This window comes from Mobula birostris, chromosome 15 (genome assembly GCF_030028105.1).
Source record: "Mobula birostris isolate sMobBir1 chromosome 15, sMobBir1.hap1, whole genome shotgun sequence".
NCBI classification, from domain to species: domain Eukaryota; kingdom Metazoa; phylum Chordata; class Chondrichthyes; order Myliobatiformes; family Myliobatidae; genus Mobula; species Mobula birostris.
The window spans coordinates 7,282,561-7,305,813 of record NC_092384.1 but is presented as its reverse complement, the minus strand read 5'-3'; the positions used below and the strand labels follow the sequence as shown (position 1 = coordinate 7,305,813).

General features: G+C 43.0%; 1 protein-coding gene across 4 annotated transcripts in view; it reads left to right on the top strand.

The window, feature by feature from the left end:
• Positions 1 to 23,253, top strand: part of st3gal2 (ST3 beta-galactoside alpha-2,3-sialyltransferase 2) — a 307,587-nt gene that overhangs the window by 128,431 nt on the left and 155,903 nt on the right. The window contains exon 1 of one of the 4 annotated variants that reach the window (XM_072279280.1): positions 1,757 to 1,815. The exons of the other annotated variants lie outside the window; for them this stretch is intronic. The gene's annotated coding sequence lies outside the window, so the exon portion shown is untranslated. Of the gene's footprint in view, positions 1 to 1,756; positions 1,816 to 23,253 lie in introns of those variants that run through there. 4 annotated transcript variants of the gene reach the window in all.

Below are 23,253 nucleotides of genomic sequence, written 5' to 3'. Positions count from 1 at the left end.
GCTTCTCACTTCACCACCCTGCCAGCTTTGACTCCTTCCTCTCTGCCCTGCTCCCTATTTTGGCCTCTTCCCTTTTCCTTTCCTGTTCTGATGAAGGGTCTTGGCCTGAGATATCGGCTCTTTATTACTCTCCATAGATGACTAACTTGCTAAGTTCCTCCAACATTTTGTGTGTGTTGATCTGAATTTCCAGAATCTGCAAAATCTCTTGCATTAGTTCCACGTGCATTGTCATGGGAATAGCCAGAATGATTAAATTTCAAACCCATGAAGTTATAAGCAATGCTGGAGACTCACTTTGTCATACTCTTACACCTCTTTCACTGGCTTTTACACAGATCGACCTTACCAAAAGCATCTCCAATGTGCATGCTTATCAGCCCTTGTCTCCAGAATGTGCACTGAAGTTCTCGTCTGCCACCTCCATTGTGTGAAGTCTTGTTCTCCAGGGTAGTCCCACATCTGATATGATTCTCTACAAACCTGGTAGCAGGCTGACTTGTGTATGACACTCATCCTACACCTCTAAACTATCTCCCCCACCTCTGCCCACCATACACAAAACACCAAGTTCTCAGGTGATGTCTGATGCAATAATGTACTCTCACTACAAGAGACTACAATGAATGGATAACTGATGTTGACCATCCATCTAATGTAAAACCTTTATTTAATTACTGGGAACAGATCTGAAGAGTGTCTCTCCTGATGCTCACCTCCCCAGCAACCTTCGCTCAATGTAGCTTCACCTCTTGCACCCATCTACTTCATTCCCCCTCCCCCACCTTCTTAACCTGGCTTCTCTCCCCTTCCTTTTCGGACCTGGTGAAAGGTCTTCGCCTGAAACGTCACCAGTTTATTGCCTTCCATAGATGCTGCCTGACTTAATGAGTTCCTCCATCATTTTGTATGTACCCTATATTTTCCCCTTGCATTTGACCTCCCAAGGTGCAACGTCTCGCACTTGCCTGGATTAAACTCATCTGTCATTTCTCTATCCATATCTGCAGCTGATCATTATCCTGCTGTATCCTTTGATAATCCTTTCCATTACCTGCAATTCCACCAATTTTTCTGTCATCTGAAAACTTGCTAATCGGCTCATCTACCTTTTTGCCCAAGTTGACGATTCGGGCCGAGACCCTTCATGAGAACTGGTGAGCTGCCTGATGTGCTGAGTTCCACCAAACTGCAGATCTTTCAGTGCCACTGCTGTTCAAAAATGGGGTTTTTAAAAAAAGCTTTGAAGGCTGCAGGGGAGGGTGAGGAAAAATCTTACTGAGATGTTCAAATTATTGGTAATTGATTTATTATTGTTACATCCATGGAGATGTAGTGAAAAGCTTTTGTTTCCATGCCATACAAGCAGATCATTCCATACATAAATACATAAGGATTCTTAAAAAGTGGGAAAAATGCAGTTTATAGTGATAATGTGTAAGGGCCATGACAAGGTAGATTGAAAGATCCTGATTTCATTGTTAACCTCGAAGACATCCATTCAAGAATCTTATAACAATGGGATAGAAGCTGTCCTTGATCTTGTTGGGATGTGTTCTCAAGGTTTCGTATCTTCTATCCAATAGAGGCAGTGCAAAGAGAGAATAACAAGGATAGGAAGGGCGAAAAGTTGTAGAGAGTGGGAAGGCTGATTTACATGATATACTAGGCTGCACTCACAACTTCCTCTAATCTCTTGTGGCCTTGGTCAGAAGTGTTGCTACACCAACCCATGTTGCGTCTGGATAGGGTGATCTCAATGTTGCGCCTGCTGAGACTCAGTGATTGCAAAATCCTAATAGCAGGCTATCAAAGGTAAGAAGCAGTGTAACATTTTTAAACTGGAAAAGTTGAAAAGTTGAAGATGATTTAGAGAATTACAAAATCTGACCTTTTAAAGATAAAAACACCAAATCACAAGAAAGTAACAGCAGCCTTTTCCCTTCAATCTTCATTTGCATATCGATGCCACCATTGCAAAGTTCTGTGGTTTCATTTTATATCATTTGTATAAGAACATTCTTTTGAGATGTAATTTGATGTGGGTGAATTCATTTTCATCAGAGGCGTCAAATGGGTTTATAGTCACTAGGCATAAGGCAAAATAAACTGCCAACTCATTTATCACCTCTGGCAAAGACTAATCTCACCTTCAATAAAACAATTGAGGAAGTTAGAATGTAGTTTTCTTAAGAAGTAAATGGGTCAAATAATTAGTATTAATTTCTCTGTCACATTTTTCATAACTTATTTCGGAGCAGAGTAAAGGAAGACTCAGAATCGGTTTATTATCACTAATATATGTCTTGAAATATGTTGTTTTGTGGCTAAAATACAGTGCAATGCTATTAATTACAACAAGAATTATATATTTAAAAATATAAGTAGCGCAAAAAGAGAGCACGGATAATGAGGGAATGTTCATGGGTTCATTGTCGTTCAGAAATTTGATGATAGAGGAGAAGAAGTTGTTTCTCAAACATTGAGTGTGTGTCTTCAGGTTTCTGTATTCCTCCTCTGAAAGCAGCATGAGAAGTGGGTGGTGGGGGGCCATAATGATGGGTGCCACCTGTTTGAAGATGTCTGCTAGTCCCCAGGATGGACTGACTGTCCACAGCAGCTTGAGCAAAAATTGCAAATCTGGAACTGTTACCGCCTTTAGTTGCATTTTTAACAAAAGGGATCTTGTTTGTCAGTACATCTTTGGAAGTACAGGTTTCCCCCGCCATCCAAAGGTAGAGCGTTCCTATGAAACGGTTCGTAAGCCGGAATGTTGTAAAGCAAAGAAGCAATTACCATTTATTTATATGGGAAAATTTTGTGAGCATTTGCAGACCCAAAAATAACCTACCAAATCATGCCAAATAACACATAAAACCGAAAGTAACAGTAGCATACAATAAAAGCAGGAATGATATGATAAATACACAGCCTATATAAAGTAGAAATACTTTTCCACAATCATTGCCACACTGTTCTCCATAGTGAAAATCTCACGTGAGCGCTCTCGGCAGAAAATCTCATGCAAGCGCTGTTGGCGAAAACACTCTCTCCAGTAACCTTTAAGCAATGAAGCTGCCAAATCATATCAAATAATACGTAAAAATACACAGCCGATATAAAGTAGAAATAATGTATGTACAGTGTAGTATCACTTACTGGAATCGGGAAGACAACGCCGAGCACACTGATGATGGTGTGTTAGACTGAGTCGTCGGAGTTTAGGTGGTGCAGTGGTACCGATCTGCGAAGCATGCAGGGGTGCAGCAGTAGCCAAGAGGCACCCAGCACATCTTTAAGAAAAAAACCGGAAAAAACAAGCTAATTAGGTGCCGCCCGGCACGTAAATGTCGGCCCAGATCAAAGCTGACGCAATCGGCAATCGCCTCTGATCTGGGCTGACATTTAAGTGCCGGGCAGCACCTAATTAATTAGCATGTTTATTTCGGATTTTTTCTTAAAGATGTGCTGTGTGCCTCCCGGCTACCGCTGCGTTCTCCGCGAATCGGTATCTGTCCGTGGCCTGGGGGTTGGGGTGGTGGGACACTGAGGTGTCACCTCGTCGTCTGTTTCCATTAGGGCAGGCAGGTCATCTTCTTCTATGACTGCCTGCCTCGATGTCGAAAGTCGAGGTTCGTCGTCTGCTGTGGCTGACTGGAAAGCTTGCTTGACTGCTGAGCCTCGTGCATTTTTCTATCATACAGTTCTTTGTAAGCACTCAAACCATCCTGCAAATATGCCCTAAACCGACGTACCCTTTCAAAATTAAAGTCATACTTTATCATTGCAGCGAAAATCTCACTCAGTTGCTTCACGTTCAGTTCCTGGACGACTTCACTTTTGCTACTGAATTCGGTTTCGATTGTTATTCTTTCCTCTTCCAATTGCATCAGCTCTTCATTTATCAGTTCTTGGTCATGGGATGCCAAAACCTCTTCAACATCTTCTTCGTCAGCTTCCACAAGCCAAACTCACTTTGTCCTTACTTCATTCACCACGATCGAAACGCTTAATTATGTCTAGTTTTACACTAAGTGTAACACCCTTACAAGCTCTTTTAGGCTTTTCCGATACCTTAGAACTCATCTTGCTAACGGCTGCTCACAGGCACGTGTTTAAGCAATGTCGGTGAGAATGCCGTTCCGAATCCAGGGGAGAGCGGCTGCTCGGGGCGCACGCTGCTTTTTCTGCGTGCTGCCTTTCTTCATAACAGTGAAAACACCTTTTGTTAGCGAAAACAGGGAACTAATGTAGGTCTTTCGTAACAGTGAGGTTTCATAAAGCGAACATTCGAAAAGCAGGGGACACCTGTACTGATGTAGTCAAGATTATCAATTTAGTTAGGTGAAGGGGAGGAAAGATTAATTTTGATCTACTCTATACTACCATCAAGTCTGCTTCTGATATTTCTAAAATATTTAACCAATTTTGTTTTGTATTTAACATTCAAAATACAAAATAGTTTTGTTAAAAGTAAGCAGTGGAATGATGTTCATTATATATTGGTCTAAAAATATATTGACATTACTTCAAGCTTTTCCCTAATGCTACATTTAGACTATAATTAACATCTTACTTTGTCTGAAAGGTTTAAAGCATTGTGATGCAGCAACAGAAAGGAAGCAATTAATTTAAGTGCCACACATAAAAGTTGCTGGTGAATGTAGCAGGCCAGGCAGCATCTCTAGACCCTTCTCTCGGCCTGAAACATCGACTGCACCTCTTCCTAGAGATGCTGCCTGGCCTGCTGTGTTCACCAGCAACTTTTATGTGTGTTGCTTGAATTTCCAGTATCTGCAGAATTCCTGTTGTTTACTTAATTTAAGTGCATCTCTTTGTCCAGGAATGTGCTACAAAGATCATAAAATTCTGAGGTTCCTTCTTAGATCTGTCTCAATTACTGATAGGGGATATGCAGTTGGCTTCAGCCTATTTGAGAAGGGAATGGTCATTATTGTCCATCCTTTTCCAGATCCCTGCAGAAAAGTGTTAACCTGCAGAAAAGGAATTGTGAATAGCAGGGGCCCACAGCATCAATTCCTACAACAGCCTGAAAATTACCCTGTATTTCTAATGTATTTTCAGTCTGCAAACCCATCTTAAGTCCACACCTGTATATTGCCAACACCTAATGTTCTAATTTTGTTTGATTAATTCTTATGTGGTACCTTATCAACATCTGAATATATCAGCCACTTTCTCTCTGGAAATGGTTACAGCATCAAGGATTTCAGATATGTAGTCCTTTTCATAAATCCATGTGCCCTATTACCACTTCCTTAATAATAAATTTGAGCATTATTGATGATAGGCTATTGTCATGCTAACTGTCCAAGATGGAAGGTATGAGAGATTCAGAGGCAAAAGAAGTGAGCATGCAAAATAAGTATCTTAAAAGCAACTAAAGAATTATAGGGATTGCTGGAAATCTGGAATGAAAAAGATGGAACACTAATTATTTGAAAATATTGAACTTATTGTTGAGTCCAGGCTATGTGCACAACCAGGTGCTCATGTTGAGTTCCTAGAAGGAAGCTAAGAAAACAGATGCCAGAGTAGGAGAAAAATAAAATTAAAGTTAGACACAACTGGGTGCTTGGGGTTATGCTTGCAGACCGAACAAAGGTCTTCTAAACTACTAACTTCAAAAAAAATGTCAGTAGTTGCATCACAGGAATTGAATTTTGGATCCTAGGATGAAGGGAGGTTAAAGGTCAGTTGTGAGATATCCTATAATCACAAGTGAAGGTGTCATTGGAAGGGAATGAATGGGTAATTGTGGGGTGTAAGAGGGAACCACAGCACGAGTGAAGGAATGGTACCTTTGAATGTTGAAAAAGGAGATGTATATGGTGGTGCCAACCTGTTGGAGGTGTCAGCAGTAATTGGAACATAAAATGGCATAGTACTGGCCCTTTGGTCCACAATGTTGTGCTGACCTTTTAACCTATTGTAAGATCAGTGGAATTAGATAACGGATGTTGTGGAGTAGAAAATAAGGACAATAGGAGTTGAGCAGAGCACATGAAATGATTGAGGGACAACACCTCACCTAATGATTGGGTGGCTTTACCGATATTTGCACTTAATCTGAGTTAACAGTTTCAAATAGTCAGTTCCATTTCACAGCACACGACTTACCTCCAAAAAAAAACATCCAATGATATCAATGTTGGTGAATCCTGCATCATCCATCTCCTGGGAATCATTATCATTTACTAGGAACAACTGACCTGCCGCTTGGAGGTTTCACTTGGTGTTTCGATATACGTGTGACAAATCAATAGGTTTCAAAGGTACATTTAATGTCAGAGAAATGTATACAATATACATCCTGAAATTCTTTTTCTTCATAACTATCCATGAAAACAGAGGAGTGTCCCAAAGAATGAATGACAGTTAAATGTTAGAACCCCAAAGTCCCCCCAACTCCCCCCTCCCATACGTAAGCAGCAGCAAAACAACGATACCCCTCCCCCACCAGCAAAAAAGCAATGGCACCCCCTCAAACAAGCAGCAAAGCATCAATAAGGACACAGACTTGCAGTACCCCAAAGACTACTCATTCACCCAGTAATTCAACATACCACAGGCTCTCTCTCTCTCCGTAATAAGGGAAAAAGAAGTATCCCTGTTTCACAGTGAGAGGGGAGACATAACAAAACAACTCGCTGATTTATGGTGTAAAAGTCTGTTGCGCCGCTTCTTCAGAGCTCTGTGCCCAAAGAACTCGGGTCTCTGGGCACACAGCCAGCAGCCAGCTCACTGCTTTCGATCTTCTGTCTCCCACGACACACCAGTTTTCTGTGGAGGCACCAACTGCGAATCCACCTGCCTCCAGAGCCACGAAATCCCGGAACCCTGAAGGTGTGGTAGTCTTCTAGGCCATGTCCTTGGCATATTGAATAGCGGTCAGTCTTGAGACCCCGAGAGCGGGTCCTATATCTTCAGCAGGCGGCAAAAGGGAGAAACTCCCTGCCATAAACCTCCAGGCACCGACAACTGCTGATGCCTTGGAAGCAGCCGACCACAGCCGACACTGAGTCCATCCACCCGAAAACTTTGAGCCTCCAACCAGCCCCTCTGATACAGCCTCCTGAGCGCTATCCTCTGCCGAGCACCTTTGACCTCACCCCGGCCGCCGAAACAAGCAAAGCCGAGGATTTCGGGGCCTTCTGCTCCAGAGATTCTGGTTACCACACAGTAGCAGCGGCAGCGAAGCGGGCATTTCAGAAGTTTTCCAGATGTTCCTCCGTACTCTCATGTCCGTCTCCATCAAATCAGAATTGTGCACAGTCCCCTACTTGACAGATTACAGATATCATTCACCGGAGAGGCTGCGCGCGCTGCGTCACGCCGCCATCTTCTCCTCCTCGTATTTGTAATGAGACTGATGGCTTCTCAGCATTTCCATGATAATGTTCGTTTCTTGGTCAGAAACACTCTGCCAGTTCCCCACTATTATTTCACTCAGCTCTGACTGTAAGCGACCTAAATTTCACATACAGAAACTTTTACAATTCAATTTTATGTTCCTTGCAAGATTACCCTCATACTTAATTTTGCTCCATAAATCAAACTCTGAGTTCTGTTCTAGAGTCATAGTGATAGGATCATAGAGTGCTACAGCTCAGAAACAGATCACTTGGCCCATCTCGTCCCTGTTGAACAACTATTCTATCTGGTTCCTTTAACCCACTCTCACCATAGCCCTCCATACCCCTCCCATCCATATACACATCCAAACTTCTCTTAAATGCTGCAGTCAAACCCACACCCACTGCTTCTGCCAGCAGCTCATTTCACTCTCAGAGTGAAGAAATCCCCCCTCCTGTTCCTTTTAAACATTTCATTTTTCACCCATGATCTTTAGCTCTAGTCCCATCAACCTCTGTGGAAATGCCTGATCGTATTAACCCTGCCTATGTCCCTGGTAATTTTGGATGCCTCTTCAAATCTTCCCTCATTCTCCTGTGCTCCAGGGAATGAAGTTCTAGCTTTCCCTACTTGAGGACCTATATGCTGTAGATGAGTTTGCACTAGTGTTGATAAATGTTTTTTTCTATCCCACATCCTTGACTTTTATTCAGAAATTTATTAAAAGCAAACAATGTTGATGTTGAGGATTTGCCAAGTTCTGTGGGTGTGAACTGAGCCTTTCATTGTCAGGAATGAGCAAACAAAAAAGCAAGAGAGCAATCTATCTTGTGATCATTTGGCAAATTCACCAGGCACATATTGTGCAGAATTATTTGTCACATATCACCTGTTTTTATTACATTTGTTTAGATCAAAGGTTTCAATAGGTAATGTCAGAGAAATGTATAGAATATACATCCTGAAATGCTTTTTCTTTGCAAACATCCACAAAAACAGAGGAGTGCCCCAAGGAATTGAATGACATTTAAATATCAGAACCCTAAGGTCCCCCCACCCTCAGCTCCCCTCCTCCCCGTGCGTAAGCAGCCCCAAGCAATAAACCCTCCTCCCTCTACCAGTGAAAAAAAGCATCGGCACCCGCCACCAGGCACTCAAGCGTGAGCAAAGCAACAGCACAACAGCAAAGACACAGACTTGCATTACTCCAAAGACTACATTGTTCACCCGGTGTTCGACGTACCACAGGCTCTCTCTCTCTCTCTCTCTCTCGCCCCCTAATAATGGAGAAAGATATGTCTCCGTTTCACAGCGAGAGGAGAGACATAACAAACAACTTGCTGGTTTACGATGCTAAAAGTCCGTTGCGTCACTTTTTTCAAGCTCTGTGCCCAAAGATCTCAGGTCTCTTGGCACAGAGCCAAAGATATTCCAGCTCCCATGGCACACTGGTCCGGGTCACCGATCCACCCGTCTCCAGAGCCCCGAGATCCTAGGCCTCCAAAGGCGAGCCAAACTCTTAGGCTGAGTCCTTGGCATGCTGAATAACGGCCAGTTGTGAAACCCCGGGAGCGGGTCCCTTTCCCGCAAAGAACCACAGTCAGCAGGTAAAATGAAGAAATGTCATCATAGTTCAAACCCTTCATCTTGTTTGCCTTGCCTAGACGGTTTTAAAATTGCATCCATTATTTTTGTCTAAAAACTCTTACATGATGTATGTGTCTTGGGAAATCTTATGCTGAAGCCGCATTTATCAGTTGTATTGTATTTTAGTTAGCTAGAGAATATTTATGACTGGTATCAAGACAAATGAAAATCTATGGTTTAAGCACATCACCATCTCTCATGAGTTAAAAAAGCTTTTAATAAGCCATTCAGTAAACAGATATTAGCAAGTTGAGTCATTCAGTGGAAGTAGATTGTTCTTTCTGTGATAGTGGAGTGTTCATCTTCCTTGGACATGAATGGTGTGGTGACATTCTCAACTGTTCGTCATGTGTGTCCATGGGGGATGTCTTCAGATGCAGCAGGTTTATATTCCATTGCAATCTGTAATCTGACAAGGTGAATTATTGTCCAAGGATATCCTATTCATTTAAAGCAGAGCAAAGCAAATTGCTACAACAGCAGCCCAGTCTCAATATTTACCGGTGTTCTTATGCATCAATTCAACATGGCCCAAGGCCCAAAATATCAGATGTGCTACACCATTAAAGCTAGACGAAGGGAAGTAGTTGTTACGTCCATTGGCCTATGTGAGGAGAAGGGTTTGAGGAGAGTGAACTGGCGTTTGGCATTTGGATTGAGGCCACATTTGGAGGAAAGGTCGGGGGTTCTTTTCAATCCTTCACCCAGAGGCTCAAGACATGGGAGTGATCCGATGTCATGACAGGAGAGTCATTTGGAGAGTTGAATTGGGATCAAGGTCAGATGTGTTTGGGTCATGGAAAAGAGATGAGATTGTTGATATCCATTAGAGAGATAGGAGGACATTTTTACAATTTAGAAGAAAGTGCAATGTTACTTTTGTCTGTGTTGCTCAGATTTCCAGCTTTTGTAGATTTTCTCTTGTATGTTACTTGGGATAGTCATTTGTATTTGATCAGGGACAACTAGGTCAGATAACCTGCTGTCTTCAGAATTCAAGCAACAGGCATAAGAACTTTCCAACCTTGCCTTTGCTCCCCTTGCAATAAATGGTAGCAAATCATTTGCCTCTCCAGTTGTTCATTGTACCCATAGATCTCTTTTTATACTTAATAAACCACTTGAACAAGAAGCTAGTAGACATTGGTAAAGAAGAATTGTAGCTTTCTGTCCTTCCTACCAAAGCACATAACTTCATATTTTTCAATGTGTTTCTTTGAGTTTCCCTTCTACACTTTCAGATTTAGTATTGAATTGTTAACAACTATGAATAACTTGTTTTCTCCGTTTGTATCAGAATTGGGCACTCTTAATGTGAGTTATCCACCTGCAAAATTGACTCAAATTTTCTCACTTCATGGCCTGACACGCTGGTTGTTTCCTACAACCCTTCTCCCCCTCCAATTTCCCTCATCTCACAATCCTTACAATCATTGTTAATACTCTTTCTCTCTCTTAACTATTCTCATTAACATATCAACCAGCTAATTCATCTACAGTTTATGGAATTTAACTCAGACAAGTACAAGGTGTTGTATTTTGGTCAGTTAAAGCATGTCAGCCTAAGCAGTAAATGCTGAGGCCTTGTAGAATGCTACAGAACAGAGACCTAGGTGGACTCAGTTCCCTCAAAGTAGACAAGGTAGTGAAAAAGGCATTTGGCATACTTGCCTGACATATGTCATGAAATTTGTTGTTTTATGGTAGTAGTACAGTGCAGTACAAAAATATATCTACAGTAAATTCCTGTTAATTGAGCCGTCGGTTAATTGGGACAGTTGCTTATTTGGGACAACTCTTAAGGAATAAAAATAAGTTGAGAAAATAATCGGGATTCCCTTTATTTATTTGGGACACAATGCCACTTAACTGAGACAGGAGATTGTTGCTGAACAGTTTCTAACTAGCGGCAGTCAGTCAGTCATGTGCTCTTCTGTGGCTGTTGACACTATACCGTGCTTAGAGTAAACAGTTTTAAATAGCACCAGGTGTGTGCGCTTGTGTAATGTCATCCATCTGGGCCAATGGACACTGATCCATAAAGCAGTGAGTTTTGATTAATTTTGTGTTTTATTGATTAAAAAATTTCAGACCCTTGCCAATATGCCACAAAAAGATTTGATACTTGCCGAAAAAAATTACCCTACTAGACCAAATTAAAATCCATCTGCCTAACGGCGTTCCTCCATCATAACTATCAGGAATTAATACACAGTTTTATAGTACCATAGTATACCTTTTAAACTATCACCATGAAACTTTGAGTAATTGGGGCAACAGCTAAAGTGGAATTTTTTTTATATGTGTGTGTGTAACTGCATCGATATATTAGGCCAGGATAGATCCATAGATGTTGACATCCAGGAATGTGAAATTACTTAACCTTTTCACTTTTGATCCCTCTAAGAGGACTGGTGTGTGTTCCCTCAACTTACTCTTTCTGAAGTTCGTAATCAATTCTTTGGTCTTACTGACGTTGAGTGCAAGGTTGTAGCTGCATCACCACTCAACCAGCTGATATATGTCGCTCCTGTATGCCTTCTCATCACCATCTGAAATTCTGCGAACATCAGCAAACTTCATTTGAGCTCAGCTTAGACACACAGTCATGTGTGTTGAGAGAGTAGAATAGTAGAACACACAGCCTTGAGTTGTGCCAGTGTTGATTGGTGTTGACAAGGTGGAGATGTTATTTCTGATCCGCACAGACTCTGGTCAGTTGCAGAGAGAGGGACACAGGCCCAGGTTTTAAGGCACTTTGATCAGTCCTGTAGGAATGATTGTGTTAAACGCTGAGAAGTAGTCAATAAACAGCAGTCTGACTTAAGTATTAATATGGTCCAGGTGACCCAAGGCCACTAGAAGAGCTGTAGACCTATTGTGGCGAAAGGCAAACTTCAGTGGGTACAGGTCCTTGCTGAGGCAGGAGTTGTTTCAGGCCATAAGCAACCTCTCAAAGCATTTAATCACTGTAGATATGAGTGCTACTGGATGATAGCCATTAAGGCAACTCACCCTGCTGCTCTTGAGCGCTGGTATGATTTTTGCCCTTTTGAAGTAGGTGGGAACTTCCAACTGTAGCAATGAGAGATTGAAAATGTCTTTGAACACACCCGCCAGTCAGTTGGCACAGGTTTCAGAGCCTTACCAAGTATACCATCAGGGCCTGTCGTCTTGCGAGGATTCACCCTCTTGAAAGACATTCTGACATCAGTCTCCGAGGTAGAGATCTTAGTGTTACAGGGATACTCATAGCTCTAGTTTTATTCTCCCTTTCAAAGTGTGCATAAAAGGCATTGAGCTCATCTTGGAGTATCACTGCCATTCATGATGTTGGGTTGGCTTTGTAGGAAGTGATGGCTTGCAAACTCTGACAGAGCTGACAAGCATCCAATTCTGCCTCTAACCTCAATCAGAATTGTTCTTTCGCTCTTGGGATAGACCACCATAAGTCGTGTCTGGCCTTGTATAGTCCTAGAACACCTGACTTAAGTGCCACAGATCTAGCCCTCAGCAGACTACAAAACTTCTGGTTCATCTACCGGCTTTTCATTCAGGTATAAGCAGCATGTTCTCATAGGCACACACTCATCCACACAGGTTTCTGTGAAGTCAGTGACATTCACTCAGACTTGAAGATGAATCTCTGAATACCGCCCAGTCCACTAACATAGGCTGTCTTGTAAGCACTCCCCTGCCTCCTTTGTCCATAACTCTTTGGTCCTCTCTGCTGGTGCTGCAGAGTAGAAGTACAGCCAGGTGATCACACTTCCCAAATTGTGGGCATGGGGTGGCACGGTAAGGGCGCCTAGTATAACGGTGGTCCGGTGTGTTCTGGTGTGGCCCTCTGGTTCCACAAGTGATATATTGGTGATAATTATATAGAGACTTTTTCAAGCTTTACTCTTGTATACTGGAAATGAGATTAAACAATCTTGAATCTTGAATCTCACTCCTTACATGGAGCATTGGATTAACAAATGAGGCCAATATGGGTACGACCTGATTTCTAGGAATGGCAGATAATTATAATAAAGAAAAACAGGAGTGTTGAAACATCTTGAAAATGTAATCTTGGAAGGTGGCAGACATGCCAACTTGATTAATGCACCTTCCCATATTGAGTTGTAAAGGTTATTATGCAGTTCAAGATGTGAGGCTACATGTCATGTAAGAATGACACAATGGCATTCTGGCAAGGAATGATTTATGTGGATTGCTGCCTTTGAATATTTGGAAAAGGACGACCTAACTGTGCATCAGAGATTTTACAAAGGCAAAGGGAAATATACATTCGTATAGTGCCTTTTACAGGACATCTCAGAATGCAGAAAAGCAGCAGCCAGTTGTGGGTTTTTTTTGCACATAAATTTCTGATGGGATAATGATCAAGTAGTCTCTCCTCTTCATGTATCAGCCTGAGAGAACAGATGGAATCTTCTGATTTCTCATCCAAAGCGTTTCCTAGTGTACAGCATTCCTCCACTTCAGCACAGATTTTTTGTGCTCAAGTCTCTGAATTGGGATTGCCACATCAGATTTAAATGATGAAGACAGTGCTCCAACTATTTTCACCCATATCAGGAGACTGTTTTCAAAAATAACCTCTCATATATATTTTCCAGTTGGGTTACCCAGAATTAACATTATGAGCTTCCTTAAATTTTTCAATCCGTAGAGCCACATTGTCATCTTTTAGCAGCACCTCCAAATCTCCTCAGATATCTCAATAGTTAAGGCTTCCTTTTGGCAACATGAATTTCAGGTCCTTACTTGTAATTTTTTTTGGAATGCTGGGAGCCTGGAACGGATGAATTTTATGAATTGACTTTGTAGCTGCTATCCAATTACATTTTGAGCCTTAATCAAGTCCACCTGAAACAAATTTTGTTGCATTATATTTTAAATTAATTAAGTTCTATAAATCAAAGACAGTTGCCTTGGAAATCCAAGTATATCTGGGCAAGTGTTCATATTGCAGGCATGACTGTGCTTGTTGACAGTTGCCTCTTCATGATGAATTCAAGCACTCTTTATAATAAATTACCTTTATGTAAATGTGCACTCGGTCTTTATACTCCCTGTAATTGAAGTGACTGGAAGAAAGGGTAATTATTCTGTCAGACATAATGCTCCTATGAAGCAGTCATTCTGCCACTATCAGCACCAACAGGGTTTAGATTATTTTATGTAATGTATTATGCTACTCCAAAGACTGATGGACATAACTGTCTGCTTTATGTGGCCATCTTAACAAGCTAAATCTCATCACCAAAGTAATTTTCCTTGTTGCATAGTCCAAGTCCTAAAGCAGTATATTTTAGAGTCATAAAGAGTAATATAGCATGGAAATCCCTTCAGCCCTACTTGTCAATGCCAACTATAATGCCCTGCCCACCAAGCTAGTTCTGTTTGCCAGGCTTTGGCCTATTTCCCTTTAAAGCTGTACTCACCCAAAAGTCTTTTAAATGTTGAAGCACCATCCATAAATTTGCTGATGACACCACTGTTGTTGGTAGAATCTTCAATGGCGACAGGGGGTGGAGGGCATACAGGAGCAAGATTAATCAGCTGATCGAGTGATGTCTCAGCAACAGCCTTCCACTCAATGTCAGTGAGACAAGCAACTTATTTTGGATTTCAGGAAGAGAAAGTTAGGGGAAGACATAATAGTCCTCATAGGGGTTGGCAGTGGAATGGGTGGGTGGCTTCAAGTTCCTGGGTGTCAGTGTCTCCGAGGATCTATCCTAGGCCCAACACATTGACACAACCGTGCAGAAGGCATGCCAACAGTTCTACTTCATTATCAGTTTGAGGAGATTTAGTATGTCATCAAAGACTTACAAATTTCTGTAATTGCACGGTGCAGAGCATTCGAACTGGTGACATCACAGCTGCTATGGAGCCTCCAATGCACAGGATTGTAAGAGGCTGCAGAGGGTTATAACCAGCACCATCATGGGCACAACCTTGCCCACCATTGAGGACCTCTTCAAGAAGGTGCCATCCATCATTAAGGACCCTCACTATTTGGGACATGCCCTGTTCTCATTGTTACTATCAAGGGGGAGGTATCAGAGCCTGAAGACCCAAACACAACAATTTGTGAACAGCTTCCTCCCTTCCATCAGATTTTTCCACACTCATGAATACTATCATGTTATTTTTTTGTTTGCATTATTTAACATTTTTAAAATGGGTTTTATGTCTGTGCATGGTCTTGACATCTCAAAGTAATAAATGTCACATCATATGTCAGTGATAATAAGTTTGATTCTGATATTGTATTTGTCTCAACCAATTCCTGTGGCAGTTCATTCCATACACACACCGCCCAACGTTTCACCTTAAATGACCCCCTCTAGTTTTAAAGTCCCTTTTCCTGGGAAAAAGACTGTTTTCGCCCTATCAGTATTTTATACATCTCAATAGGTCACCCATAAATCTTCGACATTCCGAGGAATAAAATCCTAGCCTGTTGAACCTTGCCCTGATCCCGATCCTGCAGTCTTTCCAGTTTAATAATGTCATTCCTATAGCAATACTCACAACTGCCAGACTCGCGAACATTTTGTGCAGTGACAACATAATGTCCCAGATACTGTACTCAATACCCTGAGAGAAGGCCAGCATCCCAAACACCGTCTTCACCTCACTGTCTAACTTCCACACCTTCGGGACACTTTCTTCGCCATCTGTAATGGTCCTACCCGTTATTTCATCCTCCGTCAGATTCACGCCTGCAACCGCCGTTTTTTTGACTTTGTCATGTTAGGCAAAGATCGCAAGATCCTACATCTACGGAATCCAGAGCCTGCCGGCCCCGACGCTAGCGGGCATGAACTTCAGATTGCAGCCCCTGCCACTGATCTCGGCGGCTCCAACAGGGCATATTCAAAACCCGGACTCCAGCAACGACCATGGACACCTTCACAGCGATTGCGCAACCACCAACTGCGACGCCAGCCTTGAACTCCAGGCCGGGTTTTCAAGTGCTGCTGTTGTGACTCCCGTCTCCCCTTCCCCCACCACCACTCCGCAGCGCCGTCTTCCTCAGATCCCACCGTCAACTCCTGGGCCCTTAGAGGCTCCATCTTCCTCTCACCCCAACCCTCCCCTCTCCATTGACACCCCCAGCCTCCCCCCTCCCCCCTCTGATCCCAGCTCTCATCCGTGCCGGGTCTTTACCATCCCCTCCGACCTTCAACTGTTGGAGGCAGAACGCTTTGTTCTCAGTAAGGGCCTCACCTTTGTCCCCCTTCGCCCACACATCAGCGAGTTCCGTATTCGCCACGATGCGGAACTTTTCTTCCGCCGTCTCCGTCTCCGAGCCTACTTCTTCGGCAAGGACTCTTCCACCCCCACCGATGACCCCTTATCCCATCTTCAACCCTCCTCTTCTTCATGGACACCCCGCTCTGGTCTTCTGCCTGCTCTGGATCTCTTTATCGCTAATTGCCGATGGGACATCAACCACACCTTGTCCCCATTCCAGCCTCACTCCTTCGGAACGCTCTGCTCTCCACTCCCTCTGCACTAATCCTAACCTTATTATTAAACTCGCCGATAAGGGGGGTGCTGTTGTAGTCTGGCGTACTGACCTCTACCTTGCCGAGGCACAGTGACAACTCGCGGATACCTCCTCTTATTTACCCCTTGATCGTGACCCCACTAAGGAGCACCAGGCCATTATCTCCCACACCATCACCGACTTTATCCGCTCAGGGGATCTCCCATCCACTGCTACCAACCTTATAGTTCCCACACCCCGCACTTCCTGTTTCTACCTCCTACCCAGGATCCACAAACCTGCCTGTCCTGGCCGACCTATTGTCTCAGCTTGCTCCTGCCCCACCGAACTCGTTTCTGCATACCTCGACACTGTTTTATCACCCCTTGTTCAATCCCTTCTGACCTATGTTCGTGACACTTCTCACGCTCTTAAACTTTTCGATGATTTTAAGTTCCCTGGCCCCCACCGCTTTATTTTCACCATGGATGTCCAGTCCTTATATACTTCCATCCCCCATCAGGAAGGTCTCAAAGCTCTACGCTTATTTTTGGATTCCACACCTAATCAGTTCCCCTCTACCACCACTCTGCTCCGTCTAGCGGAATTAGTCCTTACTCTTAATAATTTCTCCTTTGGCTCCTCCCACTTCCTCCAAACTAAAGATGTAGCTATGGGCACCCGTATGGGTCCTAGCTATGCCTGCCTTTTTGTTGGATTTGTGGAACAATCTATGTTCCGTGCCTATTCTGGTATCTGTCCCCCACTTTTCCTTCGCTACATCAACGACTGCATTGGCGCTGCTTCCTGCACGCATGCAGAACTCGTTGACTTTATTAACTTTGCCTCCAACTTTCACCCTGCCCTCAAGTTTACCTGGTCCATTTCCAACACCTCCCTCCCCTTTCTAGATCTTTCTGTCTCTGTCTCTGGAGACAGCTTATCCACTGATGTCTACTATAAGCCTACTGACTCTCACAGCTGTCTGGACTATTCCTCTTCTCACCCTGTCTCTTGCAAAGACGCCATCTCCTTCTCGCAATTCCTCCGTCTCCGCCGCATCTGCTCTCAGGATGAGGCTTTTCATTCCAGGACAAGGGAGATGTCTTCCTTTTTTAAAGAAAGGGGCTTCCCTTCCTCCACTATCAACTCTGCTCTTAAACGCATCTCCCCCATTTCACGTACATCTGCTCTCACTCCATCCTCCCGCCACCCCACTAGGAATAGGGTTCCCCTGGTCCTCACCTACCACCCCACCAGCCTCCGGGTCCAACATATTATTCTCCGTAACTTCCGCCACCTCCAACGGGATCCCACCACTAAGCACATCTTTCCCTCCCCCCATCTCTCTGCATTCCGCAGGGATCGCTCCCTACACAACTCCCTTGTCCATTCGTCCCCCCCATCCCTCCCCACTGATCTCCCTCCTGGCACTTATCCGTGTAAGTGGAACAAGTGCTACACATGCCCTTACACTTCCTCCCTTACCACCATTCAGGGCCCCAAACAGTCCTTCCAGGTGAGGCAACACTTCACCTGTGAGTCGACTGGGGTGATATTCTGCGTCCGGTGCTCCCGATGTGGCCTTTTATATATTGGCGAGACCCGACGCAGACTGGGAGACCGCTTTGCTGAACATCTACGCTCTGTCCGCCAGAGAAAGCAGGATCTCCCAGTGGCCACACATTTTAATTCCACATCCCATTCCCATTCTGACATGTCTATCCACGGCCTCCTCTACTGTAAAGATGAAGCCACACTCAGGTTGGAGGAACAACACCTTATATTCCGTCTGGGTAGCCTCCAACCTGATGGCATGAACATCGACTTCTCTAACTTCCGCTAAGGCCCCACCTCCCCCTCGTACCCCATCTGTTACTCATTTTTATGCACACATTCTTTCTCTCACTCTCCTTTTTCTCCCTCTGTCCCTCTGAATATACCTCTTGCCCATCCTCTGGGTTCCCCCCCTCCTTGTCTTTCTTCCCGGACCTCCTGTCCCATGATCCTCTCGTATCCCCTTTTGCCAATCACCTGTCCAGCTCTTGGCACCATCCCTCCCCCTCCTGTCTTCTCCTATCATTTTGGATCTCCCCCTCCCCTTCCCACTTTCAAATCCCTTACTCACTCTTCCTTCAGTTAGTCCTGACGAAGGGCCTCGGCCTGAAACGTCGACTGCACCTCTTCCTAATGATGCTGCTTGGCCTGCTGCGTTCACCAGCAACTTTGATGTGTGTTGCCTGCCTAACTGTGACGCCATTTTCAGCAAACTATGTTGCTTGTACTGCTGGATACCTCTGTCCCCTCCAGGGTCCAACCATTCACTGTGCAAGTCCTACCCTGGTTTGTCTTCCCAAAATGCAACACAGCACTTATTTGAATTGAAAGTCATTTACCAGTCTATGGTCACTTGCCCAACTGATCCAGATTCCCACCCCCAACTATAATCTCATTTCACTCTCTATAGTACAACCTATTTTAGTATCAAACTTACTAGACAGGCAGTGTACATTCTCTTCCAAGTTGTTTATATAAACTTGTGACCCAAGTTTAGGGCCTAACCTGTACACTTGGCTTAACTATCACATTAACAATATTAAAACTAATAGAATTATGGTCACTGAACACAAAGTGTTCCTGAACAAACACTTCAATCACTTGCTGTACTTCATTTCCTAAGAGGAGGTCCAGTGTTGCAATCTCAAACAAGAGAAAGTCTGCAGATGCTGGAAATCCAAGCAACACACAGAAAATGCTGAGTTCCTCCAGCATTTTGTGTGTGTTTTCCAGTGTTGCAACCTCAATGGTAGAGCCCTCAATAATATATATTCATTAAGGAAATTTTCTTAGACAGATTGAACAAGTTCCAACTTTTCCTAAGTCTTTTTGCTGTGTGAAATACTCTTCCCTCAGTTGGTTCTGTGCATAATATATTGTTGGCATAGTATTTTAATATATAGATTTTTTTTTTGTATTTGGCAATACAGCACAGTAGCTGGTCCTTCTGGTTTAATGAACCCGGTCTGCCCAGTTGCATTCATTCCAACCTGTACATCTTTGGAATGTGGGAGGGAACTGGGCACCCAGAGGAAGTCTGCATGGTCACGGGAGAACTTTCTTACAGAGAGCAGTGGGAATTGAATCCAGGTTACTGGCACTGTAAAAGCATTATGCTTTGTGCTACATAACCATGCCACCCACATGTTATAGATCGCAAATGTTGATTGCCATTGAGAGACGTCCATGCCAAAAGAAGTGTGAACGTTGCTCGGCACCCAATCACTATCACCTCATTGAACAATGCACTTGACTAAATGAACGCCTGCTGCATTCACCAGCAACTTTTATGTGTGACTAAATGATGTTGTGTTTCAACTCAGTGCCCACTGTAGTTATAGCTGAGATAGTGCTCAAGTATTTAATTATGTGCACCAAGTTCATCTATGTAACATTAATAAACAAATTGTTACCTTTCAAAGGCATTGCATCAAGAATCTGGAATGATTGTGACTGATTTATTCAAGATCTTCAAGATTTAAGATTGTTTATTTTCATTCTTCAGTACACCAGTGTGAAGAAGAACAAAATGATTGCTACTCCAGATCCGATGGAGCAGAAAAAATCATAATAAGAATAAATATAAAAGCAATCCTTTAAAACACAATGTACAAATAACAGTTGGCTGTGGCCTTATATACATAAGATTGATTTATATACAATGCCTATAAAAATATTCACCTCCCCCCCCCCCTTTAAGCTTTCATGTTTTATTGTTTTACAATATTGAATCACAGTGGATTTAATTTGGCTTTTTTGACACTAATCAACAGAACAATACTATTTTGTGTCAAAATGAAAACAGATCTCCACAAAGTGATCTAAATTAATTACAAATATAAAACACGAAATAATTGATAGAATAAATATTCACCCCCTTTAATATGACACACCAAATCATCTCTGGTGCAGCCAATTGGTTTTTAAAGTCATATGATTAGTTAAATGGAGATCACCTGTGTGCAGTCAAGGTGTTTCAATCGATTGTAGTAAAAATAAAAGTCACTGAATAGCCCTTGGAATACAGTTAAGTCAATCATCAAGAAATGAAAGGAATGTGGCACAGCTGTACATCTGCCTAGAGCAGGCCGTCCTCAAAAACTGAAGGGGGCTAGTGAGGGAGGCCACCAAGACACCTATGACAACTGTGGAGGAGTTGCAAACTTTAGTGACTGAGATGGGAGAGACTGTTGCCCAGGTGCTTTACCAGTCGCAGTTTTATGGGAGAGTGGCAAAGAGAAAGCTGTTGTTGAGAAAAACTCTCATGAAATCTCAGCTTGAGTTTGCCAGGAGGCATGTGGGAGACTCTGAAGTCAGCTGGAAGGAAGTTGTATGGTCTAATGAAACCAAAATTGAGCTTTTTGCCCATCAGATTAAACGCTTTTGGTGTAAGGCAAACACTGCACATCATCAAAAATACACCATCCCTACTGTGAAACATGATGGTGGCTGCATTATGCTGTGGGGATGCTTCACTGCAGCAGGCCCTGGAAGGCTTGTGAAGGTAGAGGGTAAAACGAATGCAGCAAAATACAGGGAAATCCTGGAGGAAAGCCTGATGCAGTCTGCAAGAGAACTGCGACTTAGGAGAAGATTTGTTTTCCAGCAAGACAATGACCCCAAGCATAAAGCCAAAGCTACACAAGAACTTTCAACATAGAAATCTACAGCAGATTACAGGCCCTTTGGCCCACAATGTTGTGCTGATCATATAATCTACTCTAGAAACTGCCTAGAATTTCCCTACTACATAGCCCCCTATTTTTCCAAGCTCCATGTACTTATCTAAGAGTCTCTTAACAGACCCTATTGTATTCACCTCTGCCACAGTCACTGACAGTGCATTCCACGCACTCACGCACAGGAATGGGTAAAAACAACAAAGTTAATGTCCTGGAGTGGCCAAGCCAATTGAGAATTTGTTGTTGAGCTTGGAAAGGGCTGTTCACTCATGATTCCCCATGCAGTTCCCCATGGGGAAAATTTGCAGTGTCCAGATGTGTTCGATGTTGTCATTTAAAGTTAAATTGGATAGATATGTGGACAGGAAAGGAATGGAGGGTTGGGGGCTGAGTGCAGGTCGGTGGGACTAGGTGAGAGTAAGAGTTCAGCACGGACAAGAAGGGCCGAGATGGGCTGTTTCTGTGCTGTAATTGTTATATGGTTATATGTGCAAAGCTGATAGAGACCTATCCTCACAGACTCAAGGCTGTAATTGTTGCCAATGATGCAAGTACTAAACACTGACTTGAAGGAGATGAGTAATAATACAATCCATTATTTTGTGTTTAATAATTGAAATAAATTTAGATCAATTTATAGAAGTTTATTTTCACTTTGACATTAAAGAGTCCTTTTTTGTTGATCAGTGTCAAAAAAAGCCAAATTTAATCCACTGTGATTTTAATGTTGTAAAACAATAAAACATGGAAACTTCTGTGGGGGTGGTGAATACTTTTTATAGGCTCTGTTCATTGACTGTACATAAAGTGAAGCTAGCTGCAGGAGTAATTGAGCATAAGGTGACTAACAGGAAGTGATACCGTAAGGAAGTGATTCTTGCCACGAGGACTCTTCTAGGCAGCAGCAGTGCATAAGAAAACACAGTACTTCAGTGACTGCCGCCTTCTATTGAATTCACACATACAGCCATGATAGCTTGTTAATTGAACAATTGAATTTTTCCTTGTTAAGGACATGTACAGCAGACCAAAGTAAATTTATTATCAAAAAACATACCTGTTACCATATACACCACTGAGATTCATTTTCGTACAGGTGTACTCATAAATCCATAAAAGAATACAATCCATAATACAATCAATGAGAGGCCACACCAACTTGATGTTCCACCAATGTGCAAAAAACAACGGACTCTGCAAGTACAAAAAGAAAGAAATAACAAGCAATAAGTACCAAGAACATGAGATGAAGAGTCCTTGAAAGTGAGTCCCTAAGTTGTGGGAACATTTTGATGATGGAGCAAGTGAAATTCAGTGAAGCTATCCCCTTGGGTTCAAGAACCTGATGGTTGAGGGGTAATAACTGTTCTTGAACCTGGTGGTGTAAGTCCTAAGGCTCCCGTACCACCTTCCTGATGGCAGTAGTGAGAAGAAAGTATGACCTGGATGGTTGGGATCCCTGATGATAGATGCTGCTTTCCTGCGATAACACTTGGTGTAGAAGGTTTTACCCGTGATGAATGGGCCTTATCCACTAATTTTCATAGAATTTTCTATTCAAGGGCATTGGTGTTTCCATATCAGACTGTATTGCAGTCAGTCAATGTATTCTCCACCACACATCTATAGAAGTTGGTCAAAATTTTAGATACAATGATGAATCTTCACAAACTCCAAAGGAAGTAGAAGCATTGCAGTGCTCTCTTCATTATTTTACTTGTGTGCTGAACCCTGGGCAGGTCCTGCAAAACAATAACACGGAGGAATTTAAAGTTGCAGACCCTCCCCACCTCTGATCCTCTGATATGAACTGGCTCATGGACCTCTGGTTTCCACCTCCTGAAGTCAATAATCAGCTCCTTGGTCTTGCTGACATTGTGTAAGAGGTGGTCATTGTGGCACCACAAAGCCAGATTTTCAATCTCCCTCCTATGTGGTGATTCGGCCCGCAAAAGTGGTGTCATCAGCAAACTTAAATAT